Source organism: Sceloporus undulatus, chromosome 1 (genome assembly GCF_019175285.1).
Source record: "Sceloporus undulatus isolate JIND9_A2432 ecotype Alabama chromosome 1, SceUnd_v1.1, whole genome shotgun sequence".
NCBI lineage: Eukaryota > Metazoa > Chordata > Lepidosauria > Squamata > Phrynosomatidae > Sceloporus > Sceloporus undulatus.
This window is the reverse complement of record NC_056522.1, coordinates 364082021-364092408: the sequence shown is the minus strand read 5'-3', so window position 1 is coordinate 364092408 and position 10388 is coordinate 364082021. Positions and strand designations below refer to the sequence as shown.

General features: G+C 40.2%; 1 long non-coding RNA gene across 1 annotated transcript; it reads right to left on the bottom strand.

Annotated features, from left to right (window-relative positions):
• Nucleotides 1-4727: 4727 nt before the first annotated feature.
• LOC121934981 lies at nt 4728-10149 on the bottom strand. Its single transcript, XR_006104715.1, has 3 exons — nt 10116-10149; nt 7576-7664; nt 4728-4789 (listed from the first exon to the last, which is right to left on the bottom strand). It is a non-coding gene; the product is annotated as an uncharacterized LOC121934981 (long non-coding RNA).
• Between the last annotated feature and the right edge of the window lie 239 nt (nt 10150-10388).

Genomic DNA, 10388 nt, shown 5'->3' with positions numbered 1-10388 from the left:
GGCATGTCTGGTTAACCTTCTGTCATTCTACTTTCTCAGCTGCTTTTTCATCCTGCATTTATTTCAGATATTGGAAACTGAGTTCAAAGTGCAAAAATAATTTGCACTCAGCTCACTGAGCAGAAGGGAGAGCAAAGGAAGGATCAAGTATTGCCCTTCCCAATAGCTCAGGCAAAAGCAAAGTGCTGCAGCACCTCCTAGCTTTGTTACAGAACATCCTATGCTGTGCAGCTCCAAAGTGCTTCAAAGTAAAGGGAATAAACATGCCTTGTAAACAGCTGGGAAAATTGAAAGCCATACCACTTTAGAGAGTGTTTCCTTGAGGAGGTCCTGTTTGAATTACAGCCCCTCTGGAACTGTCCACCAAGTGCTCTCTCGGTTTATTCAAATGGTGAAATTGAAAATAATCTCAGTAGAATGTGAGTTGAATCTTTGCTGTTCACATGCATTTCAAATGTACCTGAGTAAGTCTGGGAGAGGGGTGCCAAAAAACCTCTTAATCCATTATAACTTAATCCCCCCCACCCAATTTTCTTTAAAGATTTACATTATCAGCTGTGTGAATAACTGATGGGAAAAGACTCAGGATAAACCAGGATAAAACTCTGCATGCCTTGAATGTGTTTTGAATATATCCACATCATCCACTCTATCCTTATTTGAGTGCTGACACATCTGAGCACCAGAACTTGTAGAGATGCACATTGATGCAGTTCCAATTAAACAAATAGTGTGAACAACAAAACCAGAATGTGTGAGTGAGATTATTTGGATAGTCAAGCTAAAAACAACAACGTCTGAATAACCTCTGAATCTCTCTTTATCTTACAGTCACACGGATTCCCCCACTAATTTCCTTAAAACAGGAAAGAATATTGCAAAGAAGCATTCCTGATTTGATTTTTCTTTCTAATCCTTTAGTTCTGATTTTTGTTTGTTTCTGAAATAAAGTTCAAGGCTTAATTTTCTGGTTTGCTCCTCTCCACACTTCTTTTTGATCAACTAATCCTCTGTATGAGTTAGAACTGCATAGTGCCACAGGAAAGAAATGGCAACTAGTAAAGGTTGAACAGTAGAATTGATTTACTTTGAGAGAGTCCCCCCCCCCCCCTAGAGCAATGAATGATCCATTTACATTAACAATGCAATCATACACATATTTACTCAGAAGTAAATTCTAATACGTACAGTGGAACTTACTCCTAGATAATTATGTACAGGATTGTAGCCTGAGATATTCTAAAAGCCATTGGAATGCATTTATTTGTTTATAACAGTCATGTTTTTTCCAGTTAAAATTTTCTTAACTAATTAAATTGCATTAATCTCCTAGAGCTAAAGTATTGTACTGCACATTGCTTTCCCCATACTCCACCCTACTTGTTTTCTAAGAAAAACCTGTGAAGTTGGTTAGGCTGACAAGCTATGAATGGCTGAAGGTGGCCACACGATTGCTATGTTATGGGGAAGCTGAGATTTGACCTGATCTATCATGTGTATAGAGCAGAAGAAGTGAAAATTCATACAGTTGATCTAAGAGAAGCCTGTAATTTTGAGCTATATCTGACAAAGGCATTTTGGTTTTACAGTAATGTTATTATATAATATTCATTGCAATGCATGTTGTATGCATGCATGCACATTTTATGCACTCAACCTGTATAGAGAAAATGTCTTACGCAGAGCAGGCTTAGACTCAGAGGCAGGAGAACGGAAGATAGAATGAAAGAACATTAACAACCTAAAATACACAGAGAACACAATACTACCAGCACAAACAAACCAAGACCCTGGAGCAATTACTGAAGAAGGTCAAGGAGGAAATTGCCAAGGTTGGATTAATGCTGAACATTATAAAAACATTATAAAAACAATGCTCATGGAAGGTCTATAAAAATTAATCTGAGATAACAAGAAAATTGAAATAGTCAAAGAGTTGCCATACCTTGGGTTCAAATATTGATTAGAACAGAAACTGATTGGAAAGGGCAGCTATGAAAGAACTGGACAAGATCCTAAAGTGTAAAGATATAACTCTGAACACCAATTTGAGGATTGTCCAAGCCATTGTATTCGCCATCACCATGGATGGATGTGAGAGCTGGACAGTGAAGAAAGCCAATAGAAAAAAAAAATCAATGAATTTGAGATGCGGTGCTGGAGAAGAGTGCTGAGGATACTGTGGATGGCCAAGAAGACAAACAAATGGATTCTAGAACAGATCATGTCTGAAATCTCCCCGAAGGCCAAGATGACTAACTTGAGGCAGTCGTACTTTAGCCATGTCATGAGAATGAATGTTTCACTAGAAAAGACAATGATGCTGGGAAAAGTAGAGGGCAGCAGAAAGAGAGGAAAACCACACAGTAGATGGCTAGACTTGATTAGGGAAGACATGAGCAAAAGAAAACAAAATGCATTAAAAATCCTGGAGTAAACACTACTTCTCTTCCCCAGGTGTCAAACTGGCATTGGAGGCTGCTATTCACAGATAGGCTGCTATTGTAGTGCCACATATGGCTGAAACATTATTATTACAACCTTGCAGTTTTAGCTATGTTTGACATTACAATAGCAGTGAAGTAGTTTTTACTACAGGATACAAAACTTGAACTTGCTGTGATAAGAGACAATTCTTTCCATGGATTTTTATTTAGCACCTTAGCTGTTGAGTCAGGTATGGTATTGTAACGTAAGGTCTATTTGTTAGTAAAGTTAGTTTTGCAAAACATTGTCAGTTATATTTCTGTTAGTTACTTTCTTGATAATTCCTTTTTAGTTGTGTAATTTTTGTTCACTTTTGTTCATTATATAATTAGTAGTTTCTGTATGTTATTTAGGCACGTTACAGACCACCCAAAATGGACAGTCTCGCGCCGCTGCCGGTTGCTGCGTCTGGGAACCGCAGCAGCCAAACTGCGTGGTTCCCGGGCGCAGCAAAAAAGAAGCGCCCAAATGGCGCTTCTTTCTGTGTCCCAGAAGTGGCGCCGCAAGGCATGAGGTGCGCACTCACGGCGTCACTTCCGCCGCGCGACGTCCAGATGCTATGCGTCCGCGACGTCAAAATGTCGACGCCCATCTGTATAGGGCACCGCCATTTTGACGCATTCGTTACGTGTGAGGGGCAAGGCGTGTCAGGAAGCGCTGCCCCTTGCGCGTAACTACGCCGCCTTACTTACTTTATAGGTTTTCCCCTACATTTGTTAGGTATAGATTTCTTTTTGAGAACCTCCTGTAGTTTTTTTTTTGGGGGGGGGGGTATTTTTTTTACCTGAGAGAACACTACAAATAGTTAAAACCGCAAAAGTCAAAGCCACAAATATAGAGGTCCAACTGTAGTCCCGTTCTTCTAGGTGCTCAGAGTGCAGCCTTTTCTTTTTCACATTAAAAATACAAGAGTGAGATACTACAAAGCCTATTTTTAGAGTAGGATTAAATTATTTTAGCCTTCCATTTTTAGCAACTTTTAACTGTTTTTAATGGTTTAAAAAAATTGTGCCTGTATGTGCCTTTAAATCGACTTACCCTGGCATTTTCTTCTATGAAGAGATTATTGGAAATTGTATTTTGTGGGGACTCCTTATGGCACGTTTTTTCCTGAAAAATTCAAAAGTGTTTCATGGACTCATGGAGATTTTGATCAGGATAGTGTATAAACATTTGTATTGTATCTCTTATTGCTTATGGATGACTTGATTGTTCATGTACTTATATGTCCTTTCTGTTTATTTATGCCAGGTTTGTTTAAAGCATATTCAAACTAGTTTACTTGAAATTAACAATCAGATGTACTTTGTTGGATATCATGCATTTGTAATTTACCTTTAGACATGCCATGGTTGTTTTCAGAAATGTATTATAGTATGTTTTTTTTTTTACATAGGCTAGTATGATACTTTAATTTAGTTTAACTTAATATTTTGCTAGCCCCTTTTTTTCTAGGTTTTCCCTCTTCAGCACCATCATTAAAGGTTCAGAAACCCTCTCCGGTTATCATTCTGTCAACTCTACCCCTGAGGCAAAATAAAAAATGCATTAAAAATCACTTATTGGACACTGCAGGGGCCTGGGAGGCAACATATGGCCCATGGACCATATCCATTTTCTCACCCCTGCTTTGAAAACTCATGCCAGCAATACTTTTTATACTTTAAGCTGAGGGATAAGACACAAAATGGAGCCGAGCAACAACATGTAGCCTCCAGGGACCCCTCAACATACACTCTTATTTTTATTTTTATATTTTACCCCAGTAACTAAAATGCTGCTATTACACACACAAACACCTGAAGCAGGGGAAATTCAGTGTTTTAGAGGGAGTGGAAGAATCTGTTTTAGGTTCATGAAAGACCATTTTTAAACGAAGAAGTAAACTGCAAGTTGCAGCCAACACACACACACACACCAACCCTGGGTATTTGCCCTCCCTTCTTTTTAGGACATTAGTTTAATCTGTGAATAGTCGCAGCTGATCAGGGATGCCTAGCCATGCTGGTTCCCTGAAAGCTAAATGCAGCTGCCTCCTTAGTTTTATTTCTTGACTGGATGCTCAGCTGGCAACCCTGAGTGTTCTCATCAAATGTATTGACTGCTTTTTTTGCCAGCCGTGAAATTTATTAGTATTCCATAGAGAAGGGCAGACGTTAAACCCCTGAAGTTTGGACATTTGCTGTTCAGTACAGACTTTCCCTCTTCTATCACAGCAATCTCTTATCTATTTTTACTTACATGTAAAAATCTCATCCTCAGTTACACCCAAAGCTTTGCTGATCCCACTGAACTCATGACCCTGCAAACAGGAAAATAAATATTACAAAAGAACTATTGTCCGATGCAAGTGACTGCTGTTTGAGGCAAGAGTTTGTTTTTACAAAGGCAGTAGGCTTTAAAGGAAATTGGGACTCCTTTGGTCATGTGAGATAACATAATTTGTACATTGATAATTCATTTATTTGGATTTATAATCTGTACCACTGCTAAGGCTGTTAACAGCGTGTTCTTTATTGTACCATGTCCTTGACCACCACAAGTTGTTTAAACAATAACTTATTTCATTTCTTCCAGAAGACACAGCTCCAGCTTTCGTGACTCTTCACAAAAAGAACATTCCAAAGCTGAAAAGACACCATTGAGGGCATCTATCTGTTCTCCATTATAGTCCTGGCTGAACACAGTTGGTGGACTGAAGAAAATGTTCACTATTTGTTTAAAAGTAGATGCTGGAAAACTTCCTTTTTAAGATGACAGTTCCCAAAATCCCCCACTCAGTGTGGCCAGCAAAAACATTTTCTAAAAAGACCAATACATTTAAAACCTTTGTTCTCCTAGACTTTTGTTGCAAAATTATTAATTAGTGCTAACTTGAATTACTATATTACTTTTGTTTGAAACTGTAACCTTGGCATTGCATGAGAACAAGGACATGAAGGCCCAAACAGACAGGCCAAAATAAAGCTGCTTTGAGTCACTTTGGAGGTATGCTGTTTAAATGATTCATGCGTCCTAAAAGGCCAGAAGCCATGCCAAAGCTACACTCCAGTTCTAAGGACTGCAGCATAGCTTTGGCGCAGCTTCTGGCCTCTTAAGATGTGTGTGTAATTTAAACAGCATACCTCCAAAGTGACCAGAAGCAGCTTTATTTTGGCCTGTCTGTTTGGGCCTATATAATTTCTTCCTACAATTTAGCCTCTATTTTCTCCATCATAGTAAGGGAGTTGGAGCTTGGATGAGTCCCTGGCTCCTTTTCCCCCCATACAGAATCTCCTTGCCTGCCTGCTTAGGCTCTATGTATGTCAATCACATAATAATAACATTATAGAACTGGTTGTCCTCCTCTGGGCATATTCTAGCTTGTCAATATCCCACTTGAATTGTAGTGCCCAAACTGGACACAGTATTCCAAGGGAAATCTGACCTAAGCAAAATAGAATAGCATTGTATTATTATTTCTAATTTCCTTGACCTGAGAACTATACCCTGTAGATAGTTATAAAGCCAGGTGCCATCCATTGATGTGGTGGTGATGAAGAGTGCCGAGGATACCATGGACTGCCAAGAAGACAAATAAATTAGTTCTTGAACATATCAAACCTGAACTCTCCCTGGGAGTCAGGATGACTAAAATGAGGGTGTTGTATTTTCATCACAGCATAAGAAGTCACGGATAATTAGAAAAGACAATAATGCTAGGAAAGGTAGAAGGTAGCAGAAAGAGGGGATGACCAGATGCCAGATGGATGGATTTCTTCAAAGAGACCACAAACCTGAGCCTGCAGTACCTGAACAGAACAGTAGAAGACAGGGGGTCTTGGGGAATTATCCACAGGGATGTCCTGATTTAGGGTTGACTCAAGGACAGTTAACAACAAAAAAAATTTCCTGACTCAGTCTGTTTTATTTATTTCTAGTAAAATTGATTTTATTAATTTTGATCCAAGTCTCTAATCTGTTATGTTAAAAGGGGGAAGAAAAAAGAAAACGGGAGAGATGCAGAAAAATAGATACTCTGAAGTTCTTGTAGGAAGAGTGTATTGTTATTATTATTATTATTATTAACCTTTATTTATAAAGCGTGTAAATTTACACAGCGCTGTACATACAATCTTTTTAATTGGACGGTTCCCTGCCCTAAGGCTTACAATCTACAACACAAAGGGAGTGGTGGTGGGGAAGGGGCCTCTCTAGTAAGATAATACATATAAAATGCATAGCAATATAGGAAATGATTCAAATAAAACAGGCAACAAAAGAACATCAACTAGCAAGTGACAATTATGCAGTGCCTGGGAACGCTGCCCTTAACAGGATGGTCTTCAACTCCGTTTTGAAGCTGATTAAAGAAGTGATGTCTCTTGCTCGTGGGGGAAGAAGGTTCCAGGAGTGAGGGGCAACGAGTGAAAAGGGGCGAATCCGAGATGGGGCAGAGGAAATCCTGGGCTGGGACAGCAGACCTTGACTACCAGAACGGAGGGCCCGAGTGGGAAGGTGAGGAGAAATAAGGTCAGATAAGTAAGGAGGGGCCAGCCCATGGAGGGCTTTAAACGTCAACAGCAGGAGCTTATACTGAATGCGGAAAGGGATATCTCTTATTCTAAGAAGCCAGATCCTATGGTTCTGTCATACACTAGTGTTGCTTAGAGATAGCGACAAGCTTCGGTGTTCATATCTCCTGACTGTCCAGATTCATGAGGAACAGTCCTGATTAATCTTCTGCCATCCCACATTTTCATCTCCCTTTAAAATGTGCCTCTTTCCCCTTTTGTCAACTTCCTTCAGTTCATGCAAACTGAGTTTTAAAGTGCAAAAGTAGTTGACACTCAGCTTACAGGGAGGATAGGAGAGGAAGGGAATCGAATCTTGCCTTTCTCTGTATACTTGGACAAAAGCAAACTGCTGCAGCCTCTTATAGTTTATGTGCTCTTCCTCATGAATAACATTTGCCATCTTGAAGCATTTTGATGCATTTGACCAAAAGTATTCACCAATTTCATCTGTGAAATGTTTGAGGTTGGGAGCATAGAAAACCATGTTAGTGGGTGAAAGAGGTGGCAGGGAAAAATATCTTCACATGCATACCTTTCTGAAAGATATACTTCCTTCATGATGACTAGCAGATTATTTTGTAATGAAATCTGGATAGTTTTGCATATGAAGAAACAAATGTTCTGGAAAAGAAACCACACTTTTAATCACACTCATGCTCATGACGTAGCAGGCACTATCTTAGAAGATGCATTCCTGTCTATCTATAAAAGGAATACCTCTTCTACACATACAGCAATCTGCCATTTTTAAAGTACTGTATTTATTTTTGCATAATATACTTGGATACAAAAACTGCAGAATTTTGAACTTCAACATGTTGCTATTGTGTGCTTTTAATTCTGTTTGCCAAGGAGCCCTGCTTTAGGAGAAATGTGCCTTTTGACCTATTTATAAAAATAACTTTTAAAAAATTAGACAATCAGCCAATTGCATTCTTTATTCCACTTTTTAAATAACTCATTTGCAGTGTCAAAGTGTCTGACTATAATCAACAAAAATCTTGAGGGCCACACTGGTCTACTGCATAAGATGGAAGGTGATTGTGGGTTTGCTACAAATAGGAAAGATGGTAAAAGGCAGCTATACAAAGGAAGGACAAATGTCCAAAATAAACTGCACTGTTTTACTTTTTCTGGTTTGAAGAACGGAATAATAAGGCAGTCTCTGTTTTTATAGGAATGTACTGTACTCCCCTTTTTCTTCAATCAAAAAGCTTTTAGAAGCGAAACTGTGGACACAGGATGTGATTCAGCAGACAACGTGGTTTATTTTTGCAAACAGCTAATACAGCCAAACCACTCTGGTGGCATAATTTCTGATGCAGAAGAAAGGAATCCTTGCAGCCCTTATTCCAAAATGTGGGGAGTGGGCAGGGAAGAGGGAAAACATGCATGAAAGAAAGAGCTCACATTTGATTGCATGAGCGGCACACCTCAGTGTCCTTCATAGGCCTTTGTGCAGACATTTGCTACGGCCAACATTGCTTATCTGTCGCCACCTCTGCTTGTTACCCAGACTAGTTCGTCAGCAATCCTGCAGGGAAGTCTTGCTGACTCATTAGAGATTATATGCAGGCAAAGCACGTGGAGCCTCCTCCTTCTGAGATGCTAGCAAAGGCTGCAGGTGTACCTCTCTGAAGGAGATTCTTTTATTTCAATAGCTGTATCTGCTGCAGAATTATATGACAATTCTACTGGGATGTAAATTTAGATCAAGCCCTCCTCACATCCTTGTGTGTGTGTGTTGCTAATCTCCCTTTTGTCCTTCAACATCTGTACTGCCAGCTTTTTATGTTCTCACATGACTACAGCTGGGAGGCCGGAAGGTCAGTCTCCGCTGTATGCAGCTATGTGGTGTATCCAGAACAGTTAAACAGACACAACCGAACTCCCAAGGAGACACTTCGGGTATGATTCTGCACCATTTTCATGCGCAGAAAGCAAGGTTACAGGGGCTTTCACAGGCATGAAACAGGCAGAGATAAGAATTTAATATCCACATGCCACCAAGTGAGCAAACAACTGACTCAAAAATTTTTCACCCATTTCCACAAAGATAAGACTGTGCCATGCACAGATAACTGTGCACGTGTACAGATTATTAGCAATCGTATTTTAACTGTAGCAAGGGGATAGTGTATGTCACCATATCTGAGACAGCAGGTTTTTTAAGGGGCCCTTTCATATTATATGAATTGTAGTACTAGTATTTAGTTGTTATTGCTACATTCTAAGGAATCATGGGCTTTGTGAGACACTTGGACTCTGTGACTGAGATTTCTAAATACCCCTTCCTACATTGAAAATTCCCGGATCCCATAGGATGGCACTTTGACAGTTAAAATGGAATCATGGTGTTCTAACTGTTGTAGGACAAATTAGGTTGCATCTCTGTCCTGCAATAACAGGTAACAATCGGATAATACACAAACTTGAGGCAGAAGAATGCCACTAGTGCCTCTCAAAATCATTTGCCTCACAAGGGATAATGTTAGGGCTAATCCTAGATATACATGGACCTGAAAGATTTTCCTAGACAAAGGAGGTTCTGTTGCACTAAGGTGAATAAGACCATACTACCTACCTACCCCCTGACATGGTCTCAGTCAACTTGCCTAACCATATATCCTGGGGTTGTCCTAGTTCCAATCACTGTTTTGTTAACACAAAGTTAAGACAATCAGCTGGGATCGCCTTTTTGTCAGTTCTATGCAAAAACACACAAACTCTTTATACTTCATATAGGAATGTTATGTACCCCATGAGGGCACCAAACAGTATATGGTCACCCCACACATGTCCAATTTGCAATTGCGGTGAGCAACCACTGGAGCTCTGTCCAACTGTCATGGCCAGCCAAGAGCAGCTCTCGGAGGAGGAAGAGGAGCCTCCTCCACAGCAAGAGCTAATTGAGGCTACATCAGGTGCTAATCCTGCTCTGCCAGGTCCCAGCTGTGATCCCCCAGCCCCAGAGGAGGAGGCTCAACCAGGTCCTAGTGCTAGTTAGATGCCTCCTGTGGTGCAACAGCCTAGTGGTGACTCTGGGGAGGAATCATGCCTGGATGTGCCTACCTATAAACAAAGAAGGGCTGAGAGTGCTTGCAGGTGCAGATCCAGGAGAATTGCAGAGAGGCAATTAGCAAACCAGCCTCAGGTGGCACGGGGGAGAGTTTCCCTTATTTAAGGTGCAGAGAGGCATCAAATCAGTGCCAAAGTTTATTGTATGATCCTTTGGTGTAATTGCTGCTGGCACTGGCTCCTTGTATTTTGACTCCTTGTTGCTTTGATCTCGGAATGGACTGGATCCTTGTTATCTTCTGGCTGCTTTGACCATGGACTGATTTG